We start from the raw sequence: 25,918 nt of genomic DNA on the forward strand, positions 1-25,918 counted from the left end.
TCCCACTATAAATTGAATGTGGCATATAAAGGGCGGGCATCATTTGGTTCCACGGTACTCAGGAGTGTTTTCCAGTGCGGCACCCAGGATTCAGGTGCTAGGGGCGCTGTCCCATCATTCTGAATGTAGATAGGATCACATAACATCTTTTAGTTATGTACTCACCATAACTTCAGATGTTTGGGATCCATCTACCCTCCTTCCCCTGCCTTGCAGATCAGAAGAGATTGAACGGTTTTGAGCTCCACTGTTTTTATCTTGTTTCATCTGACGATGTTATATAAGCAGGGTATGCATGTGTGGATGTATGCGGACAAACTAGATCTGGGGGACTGGTGGTGGTGCATCCTGGGATATAGTAAGCTCAGCCAATAAGAGACTTCGCTCTTTGGCATAGCGTGCGAGTCGGAGGATCGGCTCCGAACCCATCATTCAGAATGTAGGCGAGATGGATCCCAAACATCTGAAGTTATGGTGAGTACATAACTAAAAGTTATACCTCTCCACCTCTTGGCACAAGAAATCTGGACAAAGCCACAAATAACAGGGGACAAAGGACCAGAAAATAGGGACAGATTTTAAATATTGCTCTTATAAACTTTGAAATTTGCTAGAGTAACACGGTTTACATTAACATGTATTTTCTGAAGGATATGACGTCTGAAACTTGAATGTTTGTCATTATTTAATTACTTCAGTGCTCAGTGACTTGCCAGAAAATTACCCATTTTATGAAGATGGGACCAAGCAAATTAGACAAAAATCTGGACAGTTGAGAGGTACACGAGTCTGCTGACTCTTGGCTCAAGATACCTGAATAAACAGAGGACATATTTTACTTGACTATTAGGATTTGAGTTAGCATGTATTTTCTGCAACTGAGTTGTGCTTGTGAGAGTGAGCGAGTGAGATCTACTACTGGCAGCAGCAGTGGTAAAGAGGTTTGCATGGACCTTTCAGCTAAAAAAATCTGGAAAAGTCTAAAGTAAAGACTGAACAAAGGCTCAGAAATGGGAACAGATTTTAATTATAAAATTAAAAACTTGCTTAAATAAAAGGATTTGTGTTAGCATGACTTTTCTGAAGAAAATAAGTTTGAAACTCAAATGTATGCCATTATTTAGTAACTTCAATCTTCAATGCCTGGCAACAAACCAAACGTTTTAAGAGTAAGGGACCAAAAAATAAAGTAAATACCTGGATACTATTTAAGTGTTATATTTTGTATGTAAAATGCTTTCTCCAATACCATTAACATATACTACAAATTATTAGGCAGAGGAACTATTTTACATCAAAAATATATAAAAAAAATTTATAGTAATAAAAAATGTATAGGTAACACACAACAAGTTTACAGCCAGCCCATTCCCTAAGCGCAGTAACGCCCTCCAGGATGTGTGTTATTGTGGAAATAACACCCTTCCAGGGATGTAGAGGCCCTCCCCTGCAGTGTCAGGCCTCAGAACACCCCTGGGTGTGCGTTATTTCCACAATAACATACACCCTGTTGGACATTATTGCTTTCCTAGCAGTTCCTGTTTTCACCGGTCCTCAAGTGTAAAAAGGTTGAAAACAGCTGCACTGGACATTCACAAGTAACTCAGATGTTTAACTGGACAAAACTAAATCCTTCAAAAAGAGTGACCAGCCTTATATCTTTTATGTCCCCTAAGCTAGGACAGCCAGTCTCCAAACAAAGTATTGCAGACTGGATTTCTAAGGCTTTCTCTTTATGCTATTCACATTTTGGTAAGACCTTGCCTTCCTATTGTAAAGCACATTCCACAACAGCAGTTGCTTCCTCAGGAGTGTTTCACAAAGGAATATATTCCAGGTCTATCTTAGAGGTGGCCAGTTGGTCCTTTGTACATACCTTTACTAAACACTACAAAATTGATGCTTTCTTCAAGTCCAGGGCAGCCTTTACTAGGTCACTTCTGTCCAGACTGCTGGATAATACTTTTTCTCAATAGCCAACAACCCTTTTGTCTTTCTACAAATCTGGGAATCACCAATATGTCAGGAATACAGCTATAGTGGTTTCAGTCAGGACATAGCACAGTTGTGTAAGAACTTACCCTTAGATATCCTACTGTCACTATTTCAGTATTCCTTTCTACCCTCCATCTCCTCTTCCTCTACCTTATTCCCATCTTCAGTTGTTTGTTCCCATTTGCTCTAGTCTTTACTGTCTTACATGGGTACAGGGGAGTTTTCTTACCAGTTCAAGCTACACCCCTCGTAGCTGACCCACCTGCTGTCTTGAAGATAGTCTGAGGATCCATGCTTGTACGTCCATCTTTATACCCCAATGCATACAAGCTGAGTTCATGTGCTGAGCGTATAGCCTAGGGAAGGTAAAGCTTTGGTACCCTAGCTAAATGCCGTATTACTCTCAACAACCTGGCCCAAGAAATCTGGACAAAGGCAGACAATGGGGTTGCAAAGGCCTCAAAATAGGGACAGATTTTAAACATTGATGTTATAAAGTTGTTAGAGTAACAGGGTGTAAATTAAAATGCATTTTTCTGAAGGATATGAAGCCTGAAACAGAAATGTATGGCATTATTTACTAATTTTATTCCACAGATCATCCCAGTGATTTGCCAGAAAACCAACAATTTTATGCAGAACAGACCAAAATTTTGACTTAACAATCTGGACATTCTGCAGAAATTTGGAAAATTGAGAGGTATGTGGTGACAACCCATATGTCAGGAGTACTGCAACAGTGATCAGTAGAACATCTGTTATGGTAAGTTCTTACACAACTGTCCTTTCCCACAATTTACATACAGTGGATATAAAAAGTTTACACACCCTTGTTAAAATGCCAGATTTTCGTGATATAAAAAAACTGAGACCACAATAAATCATTTCAAAACTTTCCCACCTTTAATGTGATCTGTAACCTGTACAGTTCAATTGAAAAATCTGTTAGGGGAAAAATATAAAAATAAAAAAAATGTACAATACGCTGGTTGCATAAGTGTGCACACCCTTAAACTAATACTTTGTTGAAGCACCTTTTGATTTAATTACAGCATTCAGTCTTCTTGGGTACACACCTGCCATCAGTTAGAGAGACTCCGATTAACGCCAAATAAAGTTCAGCTGTCCTAGTAGGATTTTTCTGACATTTACTCAGTTGCCTGCTACAGCAAAATCTATGGTTCGCAGAGAGCTTACAAAGCATCAAAGGGATCTCATTGTTGAAAGGTATCGGTCAGGAGAAGTGTACAAAAAAAAATTCTAGAGCATTGGATATACCATGGAACACAGTGAAGACAGTCATCAAAAAGTGGAGAAAATATGGGACAACAATGACATTGCAAAGAACTGGACACCCCTCCAAAATTGATGAAAAGAGACGAAAACTGGTCAGGGAGGCTGCCAAGATACCTACAGCAACAATGAAGGAGCTGCAGGAATTTCTGTCAAGTACTGGTTGCGCACTACATGTGACAACAATCTCCCATATTTTCCATATGTCTGGACTATGGGGTAGGGTTGCAAGATGGAAGCCTTTTTTTACACAGAAAAACATCCAGGCCGGCTAAAATTTGCAAAACAATAGAAGTCTCCCAAAAAGCATGTGGGAAAATGTGTTATGGTCTGATGGGACCAAGGTTGAACTTTTTGGCCAAAATTCCAAAGGTACATTTGGCACAAAAACAACACTTTGCATCACCAAAAGAACACCATCACCATGGTGAAGCATGGTAGTGGCAGTGTCATGCTTTGGGGTTGCTTTTCTTCAGCTGGAACTGGGGCTTTAGTCAAGGTGGAGAGAATTATGAACAGTTCCAAGTACCAGTCACTTTTAGCCCAAAACATTCAGGCATCTGCTTGAAAGTTGAAGATGGAGGAATTTCACCTTTCAACATGACAATGATCCCAAGCATGCATCCAAATCAACAAAAGAATGGCTTCACCAGAAGACAAAGTTTTGGAATAGCCCAGCCAGAGCCCAGACCTAAATCCAATAGAAAATTGGATGTAGAGGCCCTCCCCTGCAGTGTCAGGCCTCAGAACACCCCTGGGTGTGCGTTATTTCCACAATAACATACACCCTGTTGGACATTATTGCTTTCCTAGCAGTTCCTGTTTTCACCGGTCCTCAAGTGTAAAAAGGTTGAAAACAGCTGCACTGGACATTCACAAGTAACTCAGATGTTTAACTGGACAAAACTAAATCCTTCAAAAAGAGTGACCAGCCTTATATCTTTTATGTCCCCTAAGCTAGGACAGCCAGTCTCCAAACAAAGTATTGCAGACTGGATTTCTAAGACTTTCTCTTTACGTTATTCACATTTTGGTAAGACCTTGCCTTCCTATTGTAAAGCACATTCCACAACAGCAGTTGCTTCCTCAGGAGTGTTTCACAAAGGAATATATTCCAGGTCTATCTTAGAGGTGGCCAGTTGGTCCTTTGTACATACCTTTACTAAACACTACAAAATTGATGCTTTCTTCAAGTCCAGGGCAGCCTTTACTAGGTCACTTCTGTCCAGACTGCTGGATAATACTTTTTCTCAATAGCCAACAACCCTTTTGTCCTTCTACAAATCTGGGAATCACCCATATGTCAGGAATACAGCTATAGTGGTTTCAGTCAGGACATAGCACAGTTGTGTAAGAACTTACCCTAACAGTAGATATCCTACTGTCACTATTTCAGTATTCCTTTCTACCCTCCATCTCCTCTTCCTCTACCTTATTCCCATCTTCAGTTGTCTGTTCCCATTTGCTCTAGTCTTTACTGTCTTACATGGGTACAGGGGAGTTTTATTACCAGTTCAAGCTACACCCCTCGTAGCTGACCCACCTGCTGTCTTGAAGATAGTCTGAGGATCCATGCTTGTACGTCCATCTTTATACCCCAATGCATACAAGCTGAGTTCATGTGCTGAGCGTATAGCCTAGGGAAGGTAAAGCTTTGGTACCCTAGCTGAATGCCGTATAACTCTCAACAACTTGGCCCAAGAAATCTGGACAAAGGCAGACATAATGGGGTTGCAAAGGCCTCAAAATAGGGACAGATTTTAAACATTGATGTTATAAAGTTGTTAGAGTAACAGGGTGTAAATTAAAATGCATTTTTCTGAAGGATATGAAGCCTGAAACAGAAATGTATGGCATTATTTACTAATTTTATTCCACAGATCATCCCAGTGATTTGCCAGAAAACCAACAATTTTATGCAGAACAGACCAAAATTTTGACTTAACAATCTGGACATTCTGCAGAAATTTGGAAAATTGAGAGGCATGTGGTGACAACCCATATGTCAGGAGTACTGCAACAGTGATCAGTAGAACATCTGTTATGGTAAGTTCTTACACAACTGTCCTTTCCCACAATTTACATACAGTGGATATAAAAAGTTTACACACCCCTGTTAAAATGCCAGATTTTCATGATATAAAAAAACTGAGACCACAATAAATCATTTCAAAACTTTCCCACCTTTAATGTGATCTGTAACCTGTACAGTTCAACTGAAAAATCTGTTAGGGGAAAAATATAAAAATAAAAAAATGTACAATACGCTGGTTGCATAAGTGTGCACACCCTTAAACTAATACTTTGTTGAAGCACCTTTTGATTTAATTACAGCATTCAGTCTTCTTGGGTACACACCTGCCATCAGTTAGAGAGACTCCGATTAACGCCAAATAAAGTTCAGCTGTCCTAGTAGGATTTTTCTGACATTTACTCAGTTGCCTGCTACAGCAAAATCTATGGTTCGCAGAGAGCTTACAAAGCATCAAAGGGATCTCATTGTTGAAAGGTATCAGTCAGGAGAAGTGTACAAAAAAAATTCTAGAGCATTGGATATACCATGGAACACAGTGAAGACAGTCATCAAAAAGTGGAGAAAATATGGGACAACAGTGACATTGCAAAGAACTGGACACCCCTCCAAAATTGATGAAAAGAGATGAAAACTGGTCAGGGAGGCTGCCAAGATACCTACAGCAACAATGAAGGAGCCGCAGGAATTTCTGTCAAGTACTGGTTGCGCACTACATGTGACAACAATCTCCCATATTCTCCATATGTCTGGACTATGGGGTAGGGTTGCAAGACGGAAGCCTTTTTTTACACAGAAAAACATCCAGGCCGGCTAAAATTTGCAAAACAATAGAAGTCTCCCAAAAAGCATGTGGGAAAATGTGTTATGGTCTGATGGGACCAAGGTTGAACTTTTTGGCCAAAATTCCAAAGGTACATTTGGCACAAAAACAACACTTCGCATCACCAAAAGAACACCATCACCATGGTGAAGCATGGTGGTGGCAGTGTCATGCTTTGGGGTTGCTTTTCTTCAGCTGGAACTGGGGCTTTAGTCAAGGTGGAGAGAATTATGAACAGTTCCAAGTACCAGTCACTTTTAGCCCAAAACATTCAGGCATCTGCTTGAAAGTTGAAGATGGAGGAATTTCACCTTTCAACATGACAATGATCCCAAGCATGCATCCAAATCAACAAAAGAATGGCTTCACCAGAAGACAAAGTTTTGGAATAGCCCAGGCAGAGCCCAGACCTAAATCCAATAGAAAATTTGTGGGGTGACCTGAAGAGTGCTGTGCACAAGAGATGCCCTCACAATCTGACAGATTTGGAGTGCTGTTGCAAGGAAGAGTGGGCAAATATTGCCAAGTCAAGATATACCATGCTGATAGACTCCTACCCAAGAAGACTGAATGATGTAATTAAATCAAAAGGTGCTTCAACAAAGTATTACTAAGTGTGTGCACACAACAAAGTATTAGTTTAGGGGTGTGCACACTTATGCAACCAGCATATTGCACGTTTTTTATTTTTTTATATTTTTCCCCTACCAGATTTGTTTGTTTTTCAATTGAATTGTACAGGTTATATGTCACATTAAAGGGGGGAAACATTTTGAAATGATTTATTGTGTGTCTCATTTCTCAAAAACCTGGCATTTTAAAAGGGGTGTGAAAACTTTTTATATCCACTGTATTTTTCTATGTAATCTTTCCCTATCATTTTGTAGCGATCCCACTTCCAGTTCTTTTAAATCTGTTACAATATCCATTGCTTGAAATACAGTTGGTTTAGACTTAGATTGCCATTTTCTAGTAATTGCTTTTTTGACAACTACCAGAATTAAACTTAGCAAAGCTTTACTATGTATAAGCAATTCAGATCCTATATCCCAGCTCAAGAAAATAATTTTCTTATTTACATCCATTTGATCACCCAATATTTTTGACAGAGTATTATGTAGGGAATTTTTAAAGTCTGCCAACTCATTGCGCTCTCATATGTTCCCAGTTACCACTTTTTCCCCATCACACCTCCAATGTTTGTCATCTCCCTGAGGAGTCTGCTTGTGGTATAAAAACATCTATGCAAACACTTCCAAGCAAAAATCCGAAATCTTCCAGACTTTGTTGCATATTTGGGAGCCATACATTTGTCCTCCTGTTTTTTGGGGGGAATTCTGTATCTAATCTGTTTTCCCAGTCTTTTGTAACCTCCTCTGATTGATTCCTATATTTATTGTGCAGTATGTTATATGTCCTACTAATTATCCCTTTAACAACAGCTTCTGTTCTAGATTCAACTAAAAACTCTACCAGAGCAGGTCTTTCACTTAAGATTCTACTATCTCTTTCTTTTGCCTATATTCCGATATAAATCCCTGAAAGGAAATCCAATCTCTAGCCTGCAATCCAAATATCTTCTTGGCCACTTCCCATTCTGTTACATTTCTCGCTCTAATTACTTGCTCCCGATACGTTACTTCCTTTTCTAGTTTTCTCCAGTAAATTCCTCCCCCCTTTTGCCTATCTTCTGTACCACTAATTGCAGTTATCCCTATAAACAGAATTTCCTTTCTCCATTCGCATGTTGGCTTAGTTCTTAGAATACTTTCTGCTACTTTACGAATGTAATGTTCTGTACGACTTTTGTTGCTTTCCTTAATAAGGACCTGCATCCATAATCCCACTCTCTCCTTATTTCTTGAACCCCCCCCCCCTTCATCATCATTCCTTTCTAGTTTGAGTTGTAGCTTTCTGCTTGTGTTGTGTATGAGCCTTAACTGTGCAGCTCTAATATATCCCTTCAAGTCAGGTAATCCTAAACCACCTTGTTCTGTTAGAAGGAACAACTTATCCCACTTGACCCTTGCCCCTCAGATAAAATCATTCAAATGTGTATTAATTACTGTCCACAGCATCTTCCCTGGTTGATAAAAGTATGCCTGGAGTGTATAAACTAAAGGGATTAAATATTTTCACTGCTTGTCTCTTGCTATCCATATTCAAAGACAAAAGCTTCCAATTTCTCAGTTTTTGTATTATCCTTTGTTTAGTCTCTTCTCACATATTCTTAGATGCCATAACCAAATAGTTTATAATCTATACTCCGAAATACTTCATTTTATCATGTCCCCATAAATATGAGTATTGCTAAACCAATTCATGTATGGGTACATAGTTTGTAGGTATACCCTTTGTTTTATCTTCATTGATTTTATATCCCAAAAATACTTAAAACTGTCTTAAAATGTTCCACAATACTGAGATGTCCTTTTATGGCTTTGACAGGTACAAAATAATAATGTCTGCAAGTAAAGCCAAGTTTTCTTTATTACGATACCAATTATATCCTTGAAATTGAGTCCTTTATTTTGTTTGCCAATGGCTCTTAATTTAATGTAAATAACAAAGGGGAAAGAGGACATACCTACCTGGGGTTCTTCTTTTCAGGCACAGCTTATCAGAGAGGAACATTCCTACTTTAATTTTTGCTTCTGATCACTCGTGTTCTAATTAACTTTATTCCATATTCATAAAAGCCCAGCTTACTCTGTCAAATGTTTTCACTTCATGAAGACCCACAAGAACAGCAATATTGTCTTGTATTCTGCTTCCTCTGGATCATTATTATTCTATTAATGTTGTCAAATGTTTGGTTCTTCCCCACAAAACCACATTGATCCATATCTATCGGTTTTGGCAGCGCATTTGCCATTATTTTAACTATTGTGGACATAAACACTTTGTAAACATGGTTTATAACTGAAATGGGCCTTTATAAAGCTGGGTTCAACAGGCCTTTACAGTGTTCAGTTATTACAGCCACAAACAAACTTAAATTTTATGATTTAATAACATTTAGAGATATGGTCCAGATTGTTTTTCCTACTCAAAATGACACTTTGGATCTGTTGCTTACTAACATTTCTATTAAAATTCATAATATTACATTTCTTCCTCATTATTTGGCCTTAAAATTTACTGTCAATTCATATATTAATACTTAAAAATGCTATGACCAGTTATGACTGTTTGAAGATTATTAATCAAATACTTTTGTGAAGAAGTCAATTAATTAGATAGGAATACTTTATGCTTCCATCTGCACCATGATCAACTTGGCACTTGTTTGAGAGCAAATGCTCACAGCTATTAAATACATAGTAAAAGGTTACATTAATTGATCAAAGGTTTCTTTTACAACCACGGTGGAATAGGAAACTAATTAATTTAGTAAGAAAGAAAAGAATTGACTACATATTATTTAAGCAAATTGACTTTATCTCTTTAAAGAAAAATAAAGTTGTATAGATTATTGAAAAATCAAATTAAGACATCTAAATCTGCTTATGAAAAGTCAGTGACCAAGAATATTGATCTTAAGAAGTTTCATAGGTATGTCAGCTGCATGAAAAAAGGCTATCAATACACTTGGTCCTATTCTTAATCAGAATACTTGTTTTTGTAATTCTTCTGGAATAGCTGAAGTTTTAAATGAATGCTTCATAGCTTTAATTTCATAAAATATTGTAGTTATTGATGAAATCCCAATTAAAGATAAATGTCATACTTCATGTCTAGTAAACACCTCTCAAAGCACTTGCACATAAATGATGTCAGACATATTGGACAACAGTAATATCTGTAAAAGATTACTCATGTATCAGTACAATATTTGCCAGTCTCCATGAGTCAGTTGTAATATTGGTCACTGATAACATTAAATAACTATGTTAAAGGGTGTTTATTATAATTTATTATCACTTCTGAGCATCCATGGGAATGTACTAGTGCTTGTTGAGCTTGTACATAGCTGTACAAGGTCAACTTTTACTAATCTGATTGGATTTTATGAAACTATCCGTGAAACCTTAGATAATGATCTTGGTGTGTAGGTTACATACTTAGCTCTTCCAAAGGCTTTTGATAGGTATCCTTCATGCAACAATTATCAATTCCCTGGTAAAGCGTAACATTAACTCTTACTGAATAGATCAGTTGTTGGCTTAGACATAGCTGTCAACATGTTAAAGTTCATGACCACTTTTCAAAGTGGTCATAGTTCCACTTCAAGCCCTAAACTGTTTAACTATGTATTTTCATTTTTGCCTATTAATCACACTTTTGGCTGTCTAAATATGCTAACAACATTAACATTGGAGCATTCTCAGCTTCATTCTCAGATTGTGTAGCTTTTACTTTATATGTGTTCAAACTGTTTGAATAGTTAAATGAAATGGATCTTAATCTCAGTCCATCTAAGAGCAGCATTATGTATTTTGATCATTTTTGATGTGAACAACTTATGGAAACAGTCTGCTGTCCCCAATTCTGATGAATAGACAAAGGAAGAGGGAACTGTTTATTTGTTAATTGATCACTAACAAACTGCTCCCTCAACTGCATCACAGAGCATTTACAGCAACTTCTTCGCTGTCTTGAATTATTGTGCTTTGCATTAGTCTTTTTTTTCTCTCTCTGTTCCTGTCAATGTATTGTTAGTCAGATATATATCATCAACTCATTTGTAGTAATGCCAGCTAATAGTACTGTGACAGCAGTCTTGTCTTGACTAGGCAGTAAAATTTCCCCCATGACGTTAAGATTAAGTTCAAAACCTGTTACATGGTATGGCTTTGTGTAGAATTAGACTTAGAGCAGACAGCTTGCACATAGAATAGCACTTCCATATCCTAGGATTCTATAACATTTTGCCCTTAACCCCAGACAATACCCTAGGAGACCCCTGTTAAAAACCCAATCCTTAATCCTAAACAGCCCACTCTATTACAGGACCAGGCAACATCGACATGCAATTTCCAAATCTCTGTGGCAAGCTTTGTAGATCCTATGGCAATGCAGCAATTGTCTCATGTTCTCAGGCAACCAGTTAATTATTAAAGAAGATGACACCGTATGTGAGAGAGATGCAGATACACAACTTCCATGGAGGCAAAAATCTTACAAACAATTAAAGTTGCCAGGAATACCCACACTATGTCCCTCACACACACACACTGTTCACCACACACACACAAATTGTCTTATACTGAGCCACTTAAAAGAAACCTTCACAAATTTCAAAAACCACCTTCACAAATTTCAAAAACCTTCAAAGCCACCTAAGAGCAACACTTCTCTTCAGCAATCACTAAAACACACACCAAAAGCAACATTAAACGACTCATAAAAGCCTACACCTAATGGTCCCCAAAGAGCAAAGCCTGTAAGACAAGCATATACTTTACCTAATATTCTTGTCATTGGGGACTCCATTGTACAACACACAGATGTCCCGCTCACCAAGTTAGACAAGGAGAAGATAACAGTTAGTTACTTATCTGAAGCCAGGGTCCACAATGTCATGCATGCAGTCCAGTCACTGCACCCCTGGTACCAATATGATTCTGTTATAGTCCATCTGTAATTGACCTGATACGTACCTTACTGGACAGTGTAAGAGACATAATGGATTTTTCTCAAGATAGACAAGAGCCTTGCATTGAGCTGCATTTTACGTTCACTGTAGATGATGCCACAGTATGAAGATAAAATGATTGATTTTAATATTTGGCTTAGTTTCTGGTGTCACTCCAGGGGGAAGATCCAGTATCTTTCAGCAAGAGAAGATTAGTCAACAGATCAGGCCATGTTGCTTTGCCAAAGGTAGAAAGCATCTGTCCTCCCTTGCGTTTCAGATATGGCTAAAACTTTTTACCCACCCCCTTAGACCCTTATTTAGACATCAGTGCTGTGATCAAGATTTGGTTTAAAGCTATAGAAAGTACTCAGGCAGTGCAAGGCTATATAGCCTTCCTCACATTTAGACAACAGCACAAGTTAGGGCCAAAAGTAACGATGTCTTCAGATGCATTAGCAACAAACATACCTCAGTCTTGTTAAACAGGATAATATTATGGAGACCAACTATGTACAATTCACTGTAGAAAAGATCCCTCACCATACCATGGCTAGCTACAGGTCAGAATCTATGCCCTTAGAAACTCACAACTCTTACCTAGACCTACTAGAGGCACTCACCATCCAACCAAACACCCTACTCATAGGTGACTTTAATTACCCCACTGTAGGCTGGGAAACTTACACTGCCTCAAACTCAAAGGCACTACGCTTTCTGGAATTTATTAATTCTAATGCCCTGGAACAGATAGTGCATGCTCCAACCGGAGGATCAAACATACTGGATCTGATGCTCACCAACATTAGGGAGCATTGCAATCCCACCTGTGCCACATCATCACTGGTGAGGTCAGATCACAAAGCTGTCTCCTTTGAACTAAAAATCAAACCAGAAAACCCAGCTAAACCAGTAACAGTTAGGAGCTATTCTAAGGCAAACTATATCTTATTAAGTGACAGTTTGTCAAAATTGAAGGCTCCTTGTAACTCCGAGAACACAGTTTCCTATGCAAAATAATTCACAGAGTCCCTATACAAACGTGAATAGCTTCGTAGAGGTTGCCATACCTACCAGAAGTAAACCCAAAACGAACACTAAAAACAAATCCCACTGGTGGAATCCTCACCTAAACAAGGTAAATAATAAAAGAAGAAAACTCATAGCCAAAATCAGGAAGAGCAACTCCCTTAAAGACACGTGCTCTCTCATACATCTAAACAAGAGGTCTGATTAAGTCCATCAAGGTCAAGTACAAGGTCAGGATGGTCTTGCAGGCTAAGGATAATCACAAGGCCTTCTTTAGCTATGTCCAGAACCTTAAAGGTAGCACACAGCAGTGTGCTGAACTGGTGGCGATTCTTACCACCTTCACTGTTCAAGGTCTATATTATTTCCTCTAAGAGGCTTTCCATCGAACGCCTCTTCATCAACTCTAAAACTGCAAAATTTCAAAATATTGAACCTCCACATAAGCTATTTCTTTCCCTTGGGGTTGGGAGGATGGCCTAAGGGGTTGGGAGGATGGCCTAATGGTTAAGGTGTTTGCCTTACAGGCACAAGATGCAGGGTTTGAGTCTCACAAGGGATAACTGGCTAGGCTTAAAATGGCTCGCAAGGGCAGTTAGCTTAGTACTAATCTATGAACCTATGAAATTGCTTACCCTACAAACACCAACAAATAACCACAAACACTACAAAGTGGAGGGATTTGCCCCCCCCCCAACATGGGGGGCTGTGCCCCCCACCCCCCTAACTAAATATACCAACTCCGAGATGGCAAAATGGCAAACTGACGAGGATGGCCAAGCGATTTCTTTCCTTTATGTGGACGTTCAATGTTTTCAAATTTTGCGATTTCAAGTTCGATGAAGAGGCGTTTGATAGAACACCTCCACGAGGAAATAAAAGGAACCCACTGATCAGGGTGACATAGTAAATCTACTGGTTAATAAATTCAGCTCAAATTTCACTCACACTCCTCCCCAGCTCCCCCAAGTAAAATCCACTTCAGCATACTACTCCCAACTATTAGGAGGGACCAGATGCTGGCAGCACTCAAGAAACCACCTCCATGGTTCCCAGCAACATCCCCGTTTGCCTCTTGAAAAGTCTAAATTATAATTTATTAGGAGCACTTGATGCACTCTTGAACTACAACCTTGAAACAGGCTATGTTTCAAGCGACGGAGGACTACAACAGTCATTCCCCTCCACAAGGTGGAACTGTCAGTTGACCCAGGGAACTCCAAACCCATCAGTCTGACAAGTCTGATATGCAAAGCCATGGAACAAATTATAATGGAAATGATAAACAAGTACATTGGCAACCTATAGACACTGGACACTTCCCAGTTTGGCTTTGTTAAGGGAAGATCATTCCTACTTAACCTAGTGGACTTCTTTGAGGGGGTCACCAAGGCAGTGGACTAGGGTACAATAGTGCAGAGTGTGTATCCTGACCTAGACAAGGCATTAGATACAATACCTCACTTGGGCATTGTTGACAAGCTGTCTGAGCTAGACATAAATCCCAACATAACTTACTGGATTACTGGCTGGCTCAAAGACATGACCCCAGAAGTCAGAGTTGGTGAGATCACCTCCACCAAGAGACCAGTCAGCAGCAGAGTACCCCAGAGCTCCATGCTTGGCCAGCTCCTGTTTGTCATCTACTTCTTGAAAGTGAAGGCTAATGTTCAAGGCCTGTGGCTCATCAAGTTTGCAGATGACTGTAAATTGGCTGCTGTTGTAGATCCCCCCCAAGAGACCAACATCTTGCAAGAGGGTTTAACACGGACGGATTACTGGTGCCAAAGCCATGGCCTAAAACTCAATGCCAAAAAATGCATTATAATGCCCTTTGGGAAGCTGTCAACCCAAGTTAATTACTCCATTGATAAAACACCCATAAGAGGTGACCCAGTAGTAAGGGATCTAGGAGCATGTAGACAGAAGTCTGACCTTTGACCAACATATAGCAAAGATAATAAGAAAATCATTCTGTTTTGCTCAACTTATAGGTGAGGGTATGGCATCCAGGTCCAAGGACGTTATAGAAGCACTCTACTCGGCCTCTATCAGACCTATCATTGAATGCAGTGCCCCTATTGGCATGTATCTAACCAGAGACTTGCAACATTTAGAATGCCCACAAAGGTTTCTCACCAGGAGAATTCATGACATGAATACCCTGTCCTACACTGGTCATGTAAAGGCTCTGTCTCTGTATTCAGTCTCCAACAGGGTTCTGAGGGGGGATCTTTGCCTAGCTTACAGACCTTCCTCAGACCCAGCCCTGATGGATTGTTGTACATGAGCAAAACAGCACCAGAAACACTAGATATTCTAGATACCATTATACTCTGTACCCAAATAGTCTGGGGTGTGCGGATAGGCTTGTAAGGGCCCTAGTGGTTGTTAGCTTAGTAACAACACATGAAACTGTGAACTATTCTTTTTTTTTTTATTAACTGGGTAAGCCCACTGGACACAAACATGTCTTTACAGGGGTGATTGCTGAGCACTGTCTACTTAAGTGACTTGCTATGAGCAATCTGTTGCACATTTGGGTCTCTAATATCATGTGTCTTTGGGGGAGCATGTTAGTATGGAGGTAGCAAAGGATATGTGAGGGGTTGTTAAGATAATACTTTTCTTTTGATAGCCTGTTTCCATAAGGGACATGAGGGCCAGACTGGGATAAGTTTACGATTTCCCATCCAATTGTCACGGTTCCATTTGATCAGGGGTGATCTCTGTTTAAAATGGATAGGGAGCCTATTCCATAGTGTAGGGATCATTTGGGACACATCTGTCTCTCCAGTACATTCTGTTTATGTCCCAAACAAAGCTCAGATCCTTGGATCTAGTGTTTCTGGTGCTGTTTGTTTTGTACATGTGTAACAGATTGCTCTGAGCCAGTCACAGTCTACTTAAATGACTTGCTCAGAGTTACATAGCAGACAAATGAAGGCTGATGAATTCAAATGCTGGACTACAGGAAGCAGCTCGTTAACAGCTCATAGCCTTAATCCTGTGTGTTACCAGACAGTCCTGTAATTGGTAATAAAGAAAATGTGAGTTGTTTCCTTGAAATATTATGAGTATATGCTATATGTCAGAAAATGTGTATATTACACTGGTTGGTATCAAAAGCGTACACAATACTGGGAAACATTTGCACTGATAGCTGGTGTCTTAATTTGTATTGCTTTGTAAATATTTACATTTATTTGTCTGTTAGATAAGCAAACATGCCTTCCAATCAGAATTAGGCAAATCTCTTAAAAAGTGAGTGACCCCTACAAATCTTCTTTGTGGCAAATTGAAGGTTACACCCTTACGAACAAAAGTCACACTGATAATGTACTATGCTTAAGGATATAGTAATAGTTGTTTGAATAATAACATTTACATATTATTATCTAATTACTTGTTCAGTATAAAATCGCCATTATACCTGGCTGACATTATAATACTGTATCACCATTGGGTAAAAGAGTGTGTGCTGAAGAACATTCACAGTTTAATTTTTTTTTTTGCAATTTTTGTAGTTTTTTTTTTAAGATGAAACATACTTGTTAGGAAATGTATACAAAGCAGCATTCTCAGGAATTTAGCTCAGACAAAAGCTGTCCAGCCAGGAAATCTGCAGGTGTCAGGAGGTGTGAAATTTCATTCAGTGTAGGTGTTAGAGTGCATAGTAACTATAAAACCTACTATAGCATGCTAAGTTGTGTAAAAAAAAATTTAGGTCACTATGATTTTTATTTTCCTTAAGTACTGCTTGATGCAGACTGTGCTTCTGGAATATAGCACTTAATGTAATTGATAGTGATTTATATGCCTGACTGATGCACTCTATTTGATTGGTTGTAGGAACTTGCTGCATCAGGGTTCTTTGTAAGCCTCTTAAATGCAGGCTCAGCCTTTGCAGGACACTTTCTATTGTGCTTGAGGGCCATTACCTAGTCCCAGCATGCACCTGTTTCTCAACACATACAGGAGGCACAAAATGAACACAGGATTACTCCTCCAGATATTAGTTCAAGACCATTCAATGAGACCTCTTATGTTGAGAATTAGAGGTTTCTTGTCTCTCAGGCAGACAAGGATTATGACAGGTTTACTTCTTTTAGTAACACTCCCTTGAGGATGGTTATATTTTAGAGAAACATCGGATTTAAAAAGTCTTTATTAGGTCACCTTGCCTGCAGTTCCTCTTCCCTGTTATCCAGAGAGATTTTTCTTATTGTGTTGGGTAGAAGAAGAAGGAGAAGAAGAAAGAGCGAGTCTATAGGTTCATAGGTTTATACTAGGCTATCTGCCCTAGGGCATTTGTAAGCCTAGCCAGAGTGTGTTTGGCTTTCGCCACCCATTTTAAATGTTTTACTATGCCCTTTTTTGAGGTTAGTTTACTGTGCCTCTGTTTAGCAGTGACACAGAAGTGGTACCCGGGGTAAACCTACGATCTCCCATCCACTCGTCAAGATTTCTTTTGAAGAGAGTCAGTGAGGGACTCTGCCTAACTCGGACTGGGATTCTATTCCAGAGTGAAGGGAGTCTCTGGGTTATGAATCTGTCCCTCCAGCATGTCCTATTTATTTCAGTGCTGAGTTTCAAGTCCCTCGAGCGCGTAGCTCGATGGGATTTGGATTTTCTGAGGTGCAGCATGTCCGTTAATTCTGGGTTGGACATGGCTTTATACGTCAGGCACAGATCGCCTCTAAGCAGGCGGTATGCAGCGAGTAGAGCTGGAGATGTTCATCGTGTTTCACTGTTGCAGTCATGACTGTAGGGTTCTCCCCTGCCGGCAGGCAGTCCTCGGTCGGCCAGAATCCCAAAGTCTGGGTCCGGCGCTGGCTGTTCAACCATGCTCCCTGACGTCAGAGTGCCAGGAGTACAAAGCTGACAGCCGACGCCATCTTCTCCAGTTTTTCTTGCCGTGCGGTGATAGCAGTTCGCAAGTGCCGGTCGGCTGACTCCTGACGATTTTTTCTGATAAACTTCAGTCCGAAGACTTTCTTCTCCACTCAAAGCTAAGTACCCCGTTGGGGAAACTTTTTCTTGCTCCAGTCCGATGTCAGAAAAAGATAATAATTGTATTTCATGTGGGAAGCAAATACCTCATAAGGATTTTCATTCTTACTGTATTCCTTGCTTAGGCCCTGACCACGATGTAGCTAGTTGTCGGTTTTGTGCTAGATTCAATCAACATACAATTAAACAAAGGTACGATTTTGCTTTTCATTACTTCGGTAGGCGCTTTAACTACAAAATGTCGTCGGATACGGTTCCGGCTACCGGAGTTCACAAATGTTGCAAGGATAAAGACAGGCCTCCAAGGTCCAAATCTGATGATAGCGCACAAGCGGAGCCAGCTCCAGGTTCGGCCGTCATCAGTGAGGCGCTTTTGCAGCCCCTGTCATCGGCCATTTCAGAACTGATGGCCGAAACGGACTCTCATGAGGAGCCAACCAGGCCTTTAAAATTTCTATTGCAGGACCTTCGGACAATGCTCCTTCGGATGGGTCCGGAGCCACTGTGCAGGTACCGGCTTCCGAAGGGGTTTTCAGGCCTACTTAGCTTCTAATAAAGGCAAAGCCAAAGACAAAGACAAAGGCAAAGACTCCTTCTAAATCAAAGACTGCAACACAGGCCTCTTCTGAACCGGCTCCCAAGTCACAGAAACAGTTACTCAAGATGGCGGAGGATTTACTTACTATGATTAGGGGTTCTCATCCCCCTCTAGATAAAAGGCCAAGGCAGGATGTTTATTATGATTCCTCTGATCAGGCTTCTGTTTCTTCAGTTTCTTCTTCTGACCAGGAATATTCTTTCCCTCCTTATGAGGATTCTGATGCTGAGGAATCCATTCCTTCAGCTTCTCCCCCCTGAGGATTTCTCTTTTGGGGAAACTTTACATGAAATGAGGGAACATTTCCACTGGGAAGGACAGGAGTATTCGGAATCTAAGAAAAGACTAAGGGATTTTCTTCTTCTCCCCCATCATAGACCCCTGGCTATTCCTCCTGTTTTGGATATTGTGGATGATGCTTTTTCGGAGGCTAGCTTAACCCCTGACTCTTTTCCTCCTGCTCCTGTTAAGCCTGATAGATATTACAGGGTTCCTGATTCCCACCAGTTTTTATACAAGAACCCTTCTGCTGACCCTGAAACCATTTCTCAGGGTCCTAAGGGAGTTAAGGCCGCTTCTGCCAAAAATCCCATTCCCACTGAAAAGGATTCTAGATCTTTGGAAAGATGGGGCAAAAAAGTGTACACTTCTGCTACTTTGTCCATTAGGGCTTTAAACTGTCAGTTTCATATGCTGAAATAACAGCAATTTCTCTTTGTCTGTTTTAAAACAAAAGCTTACTTCCATTTCTGCCTGTGCAGATGATGAGGAATTACATGACTTATTGCATGCCACTGAACAAGTTGGGAAGCATGGTTTACGCTGTGGATTTGATGCCTTGGAGGCTTCTTGTAGGGCTGCTGCCTCCGGCACAGTCATTAGAAGGCTTGCATGGTTAAAGGAACAAAATTTGCCAGAACAAGTAAAAGCTAAATTATTGGATGCTCCTGTTCAGCATAATGTTTTGTTTGGATCAAAAGCTGAAGAGGTGATTAAAAAGATGGAGGATAAGGCGAAATCCATGCAAACAGTTAAAGATTTCTTACAAGTACAGCCACCAAGATTTAGCAGGAATTGGCCTTCTAAAAATTGGTCCTTTCCCACTTCAGACAGGCCTCAGAGGGGTAGATATAGACGCTCCAGAGGAAGGCCTCAAACACAAGCTTCTTATAGACCAAGACAGTGGACTGCTTTCACCCCTAGGGGAGGAGAGGACAGGTCACAAACTCATAGGAAACAAACTCAATGACTCCCTCTGTTGGGCTGCAGGAACTTCTTACCTGGAAGCCCCTCTCGGAGGAAAACTCTCTCTTTTTTATCAAAATTGGACTCATATAACCCAAGACAAGTGGATTCTGGATGTGGTTTTAAGAGGTTACAAATTCCATTTTCATACCCTGCCAAGGCCAAGCGGATGGCCAGACCTTCCAAAACATCAATGGACAGAGGCCTTAAACCAGGTGGAAGCTCTTTCGGCCATGAAAGCCATAGAACCGGTTCCACTTTCAGAGATGGGACAGGGTTTTTACTCAAGGCTCTTTCTAGTCCCCAGGAAGCAAAACTCATGGAGACCCATTCTGGATCTGTCAGTCTTGAACACCTTTCTAGAGATTCCAAAATTCAAGATGCTTACTCTACAGCAGCTACTTCCAGTGCTGTCCAAAGATGCATGGATGGTGACTTTGGATTTAAAGGAGGCATATTTACACATTCCCATCAGGCAGGAACGCAGAAAATACCTCGGGTTCAAGGCCGGATCGAGGCACTTTAAATTCTCTGCGCTGCCCTTTGGATTGTCTATTGCGCCCAGGGTCTTCACCAAATGCCTGGCTCCATTAGTAGCTTACTGCAGACTCAAGGGAATTCAAATTTACCCTTATCTGGACGATTGTCTAATTCAAGCAGACAGCAAGGATGTCTTACTCCAGCATCTAGAATTTGTACAGAACCTCCTCAAGTTCCTGGGATTCTCTGTAAACATAAAGTCAAATTTGACACCCTCACAACAGATAACTTTTCTGGGTGCTCTTCTAAACACCACAACCCAGATGGCATTTCTGACATCCGAAAAACAATTACAGCTGGCTTCAACTTTCAAGACCTTGGCAACGTTAACTCAGCTATCTGCAAGGAGATTCCTGCAGGCTTTGGGTTACATGGCCTCCTGCATCCTTCTCATACCATATGCAAGACTACACATGAGGAAAATACAGTGGTACCTAAAAAGTGTATGGTCTCAGCATTGCCACAGTTTAGACATACTGATCTCCGTCCTGCTTTGCCTTCAAAAGGAATTTCTTTGGTGGTCCAGGGCATGTACTCTAAACAAAGGGAAACCCTTTTGTCTGCCTCCGGCCACTCAGATTCTAACAACGGACGCCTCGGATTATGCTTGGGGAGCCCATTTTCAGGGAAACTGTCTGCAGGGCCTTTGGACAAAGGATCAGAAGCACCTGCATATCAATTTAAAGGAAATGTTAGCCGTTCAGAAAGCTCTAATGGCCTTCAGGAATCTTCTACAACCAGGACAACTACTAATACGGACAGACAACACCACAGTTATGTGGTACATAAACAAGCAAGGGGGATCTCATTCCTACCCCTTTGCAGACTAGCCATGGATCTATGGAACACAGCTCTAGCTTGCAATCTGGACCTTCAAGCTCAGTTTCTACCAGGGAAGCAAAACTTCCTGGCAGACAGTCTGAGCAGAAACCTTTCGGATCCACACGAGTGGATGCTGGACACCAGAATATTCAGGATGATAACAGTAGTCTGGGGATGTCCTCACATAGACCTCTTTGCATCCCATCTCAATCATCAACTACAGAATTTTTGCACCAGGACTTTCCACAAAGAAGCTTGGAAAGTGGATGCCCTATCATTCAGTTGGAGGAACCTCTCGGGATATGCTTTTCCGCCTCTTCCTCTTCTTCCACGGGTATTATTAAAGATAAAACAGGACAAGCCCAAGATGATGATCTTGCTGGTCCCAAATTGGCCTCGACAGTTTTGGTACCCAACTCTAAAAAACCTATGACTGGAGCCCCCTTGGATTTTACCTCAGTCTCCGAACCTTCTGTCCCAACATCAGGGTCAGGTTCTACACTCTCATGTCAGAACTCTCAGCCTGGCGGCCTGGTTAATCCAGGGCCTTTGATTTCTTCTTTCCTACCCAAGCAGGTTATGGATGTCATTTTAGAAGCCAGACGTCCTAGCACTAGAAAATCTTATGCAGGAAAATGGAAAAATTTTGTTCCTGGATGCAGGCTCAGGATTCTGATCCTCTTCTTCCGAACATTCCTTTAATTTTACTTTACTTGACAGATCTCTTACATAAGGGTCTCTCTTTCTCTTCCATTAAGATACATGCCTCTGCTATTTCTGCTCATTATAATACAGACCCTCCAATCTTTTCCCACCAGCTCATGAGACAGTTTCTCAGAGGAGCTAAGAACTTAAGACCTCCTAGATCTCCTCCCATTCCTGCTTGGGATCTCAACTATGTTTTGGAAAAACTAACATTGCCTCCTTTTGAGCCTGCTGCCTCTTCTGACATCAAGTTTTTATCTTGGAAGACAGCTATTCTGTTAGCCCTAACCTCTGCCAGGAGAGTTTCAGAGTTACAAGCTCTTATGGTTGTGGAACCTTATATTATTTTTCATCAAGACAGGGTGTCTTTGAGGACTAATCCTACCTTCATGCCTAAGGTGGTTTCCAAAGTGGCCTTAAATCAAACTATCCACTTGCCAACTTTTTTCCCCACTCCTCAAAATAAAGGGGAAAGGATCTTACATTCCTTGGATGTACACAGACAACTACGTTTTTACCTGGACAGAACCAAGGACATCAGAAAATCAGAACAATTGTTTGTTTCTTATGCTTCAAGTTCTCAAGGTAAAGCCATTTCAAACCAGAACATTTCTAAATGGATTGCTCATGGAATCAGATTTTGTTATTCACACCATGGAAAGCAAATCCCAGGGAGTATACTGACTCATTCCACCAGAGCTGCTGCCACTTCTGCGGCCTTCCTCAAGGGAGTTCCTACCAAAGACATTTTGGAAGCTGCAACTTGGAGTTCAGTGCATACTTTTTCTAAGCACTACAATTTACCTCTCTACTCTAAGTCTAGGGCAGGCTTTGCCTCTGCAGTCTTGCAGGGCCTTTTAGCCACCCCTTCTTCTTTATGACCACCTCCCTTTCCTTCAGCTTTGGGATTCTACCCTACAGTCATGACTGCAACAGTGAAACACGATGAACATAGTACAGTTGTGTACACCTACCATAAATGTAGATGTTCGAGTGTCTTCACTATTGCAGTCTGGGTTTCCCTCCCTCCTGTCCCCTCTTATTTTTTACTTTTGTGTGGTTCCTTTTTTCACCATTCTTCTGAGGTGTATTTGCAAAGGATATGGGACCTTTCTCATTTTGGGACTCCTGACATCTGGGGTAAGAAAAACTGGAGAAGATGGCGTCGGCTGTCAGCTTTGTACTGACGTCAGGGAGCATGGTTGAACAGCCGGCGCCGGACCCAGACTTTGGGATTATGGCCGACCGAGGACTGCCTGCTGGCAGGGGAGAACCCTACAGTCATGACTGCAACAGTGAAGACACTCGAACATCTACATTTATGGTAGGTGTACACAACTGTACCTTTCTTTAACCGGGCAGCATATGGCATCTGTTTGAGCCCTTTGATCCTCTTGGTGAGGTAATTTTGGGGTCTTTCCAGTTGCTGCAGGTGTCGGGTAAGGTACATCCCGAAAGGGGCATTGTATTCAATTATGGGCCTGATGAGGGATGAGTAAAGAGACACAATGACCTCCCTTGATCTAGATGTGAATCCCTTCATGATTAGGTGGGCTATATAGAAGGTTTTTCTAACCACTTTGGCCACGTGGTTGTCAAATGAGAGATTGCTATCAACTTGGGTCCCCAGGTCCCTAATTACTTCTTCTGCCCTTAATGGATTACCACCTATGTGGTAATTTGTGGGCACTTTGTTTTTGACAAAGGGGATGACTATACACTTTTTGGCGTTTAGCTTGAGGCCATGGCTCTGGCACCAGTTATCTGTTTCTCTGAGACCCTTTTGGAGGATGCTTGTGTCAGCTGGAGAGTCGATTATGGCAGCCAGTTTGCAGTCATCTGCGAACTTAGTCAGCCACAGTCCTCCCGTGCTGGCCTGTACCTCTGAGAAATATATGCCGAACAAGAGAGGTCCCAGGACTGAGCCTTGTGGGACGCCACTTGTAACTGGTTTGGAGTCTGACATGGCTCCAGCAATTCTGACCATGTGGGTTCTGTCCTTGAGTCAGTTTGCAACCTATCTAGTGACATAGGGGTTTATATTTAAGCTGGATAGCTTATCTATGATGCCCGAGTGGGGTATTGTATCGAAGGCTTTTGCGAGGTCCAGGTAGGCTGTGTGGACCACCTTCCCCTCGTCAATGGCCTTGGTGACTGTTTCAAAGAAATAAACCAGGTTTAAGAGGCAGGATCTGCCCTTAGCAAAGCCTAACTGGGTAGGATCCAGTGTCTGTAGGTCCCCGATATCTTTATTTATGAGTTCCATGATGATCCTCTCCATAGCTTTGCAGACCAAGCTAGTCAGGCTTATGGGGCGATAGTTTCCAGGGTCCGTTGAGGCACCACCTTTGTGGAGAGGGACCACTGTTGCTGTACGCCATTCTTTGGGTACATATCCTGTAGTAAGGTTGAGATTGAACAGTAGCTTTATGTTGCGGTTCAGCTCTTCTTGGAGTTCATGTAGGATGCAGCCCGGGACACCGTCTGGTCCCATTGATGCTGTGTTTTTTGCTTTGGAGAGGGCGGCTCTCATCTGAGTATCTGAGATGTCAGGGGGGCAGCACTCTGCTGGGATAGATAATTGCACTTTTTGGGGGGAGGGGGAGGAGAAGCTTGCGCTGAACCTGTTGGCTAGGATGTTGGCAATGTCTGTGGGTTCAGTGTATTTTTTGTCATTTTGGACTAACTCTGAGCATATCTGGGAGTTTCCACCCAGGTTCCTAACATAACTAAAGAAAGCCTTGTGATTATCTTTAGTGTCTTGTGCAATTTTTCTCTCGAAGCTGGCCTTAGATGATGTTATGAGTGCCCGTAGTTGTTTGCTAATACTGATCAGAGATGCCTTCCCTTTTAGGGATTTTGCTCTATCATGCAGTAGCTTCCTCCTTCTATTGTATAGTTTGTTTATGGCTGGGGTCCACCAGACAGGACGCCTGCCTTTGGGGGATTGGGTCTTGGTTTTATTTGGGATTGCATGATCCATGCATTCCTGAAGGTGTTCATTGAATGCGTTTATAAAGGATTCTGCAGTCTGGGCCGTATTTTCCACAGGCCCGGGGGCTTTGAAGGATTCCACCTCTGTTTTGAGGAGTGTGAAGTTTGCTTTAGAGAAGTTTTTCACTGTGGTTTTCTGGGCAGGAGCTGGGGTCGGGATGTGGATATCCAGTGAGATTAATTTATGGTCTGATCTTACCAGTGAGGGATACACTTCTGGTCTGGAGCATAGAGTCCCCATGTTGGTGATGATCAGGCCCAATATGTTTTCCCCTCTTGTGGGAGTGGTGACAAATTGTTCCATAGCATTTGAGTTTGTAAATTCTAGGAACCTTTGGGCTAGGGTGTTGGAGCTAGAGTAATGCTCCCAGTCTATGTTTGGGTAGTTGAAGTCGCCCAATATAATGGTGTTTGGGGAGATCTTTATATTTTCCAGTGTTCTCAGGAAGGTCGAGTGGGGTTCCTGGGTTTAGGAGGGTGGTCTGTAGCAGGCTATAAACTGGAAGGCAGTTTTACCTACTGTTAGTTGCACATGGATAGTTTCTGATGCTTCGTGCTGTGCCACCAACCTGGAGGTGTGGATATCTTTGACGAATATTGATACTCCCCCTCCTTTTGTGGTTCGGTCCGAGTTTTGGGGCCGAAAAGTATGGTATGAGGTATAACCTGGTAGTGTTGGGGTGCTCTCGGGAGCCTTGAACCAGGTTTCTGTTACTGCACAGATATCGATGTTCTCCATGCTGAGGAGAGTTTTGAGTGCGTGCATCATGAGGTTTAGACTTCTGGCGTTGAGTAGCATTACCCTTAGTTTCTTTTCCCTTGTGATACCTATGGAGGTGGGTTTGTCTTTTGAGCTTTGCCTAAAAAAGGCACTATGGGGGTGGCAAGAGCCTTTGCCAATATCCGAAAGCCCAGGGGTGACAGGTGCAAGCCGTCCCTAGCGAAGCAATGTGGCTTGTCGAGCATGTCATCCCAGGCTGACAGGCATCGGATCCCCTTTGAATGACACCAATACTTAAGCCAATTGTTGAAATTGATCCAGACGCATCCTTTACTGTAGCTTGTTGAGAAGCTTGCCATTTTTATAAATTAAAACACACAGACGCTAGCCCATAAGCTTCCGATAAGACAGCTACTCTTTATAAATTCCTGAATGAGTAGCTTTGCTATGTCATTCGAGGATTAGACTTTACAGTGGTCCCTTTGATTCAGCATATGCCACAGAAAACAGTATCTTGCAATCTTACCAGC

General features: G+C 41.4%; 1 protein-coding gene across 2 annotated transcripts in view; it reads left to right on the plus strand.

Moving 5' to 3' along the window:
• BCAP29 (B cell receptor associated protein 29) overlaps positions 1 to 25,918 on the plus strand; it is a 614,367-nt gene that overhangs the window by 511,289 nt on the left and 77,160 nt on the right. The window lies entirely within an intron of this gene.

The sequence above is a fragment of the Protopterus annectens genome, chromosome 11.part0, assembly GCF_019279795.1.
Source record: "Protopterus annectens isolate FY-2018-M chromosome 11.part0, PAN1.0, whole genome shotgun sequence".
Classification (NCBI taxonomy): domain Eukaryota; kingdom Metazoa; phylum Chordata; order Ceratodontiformes; family Protopteridae; genus Protopterus; species Protopterus annectens.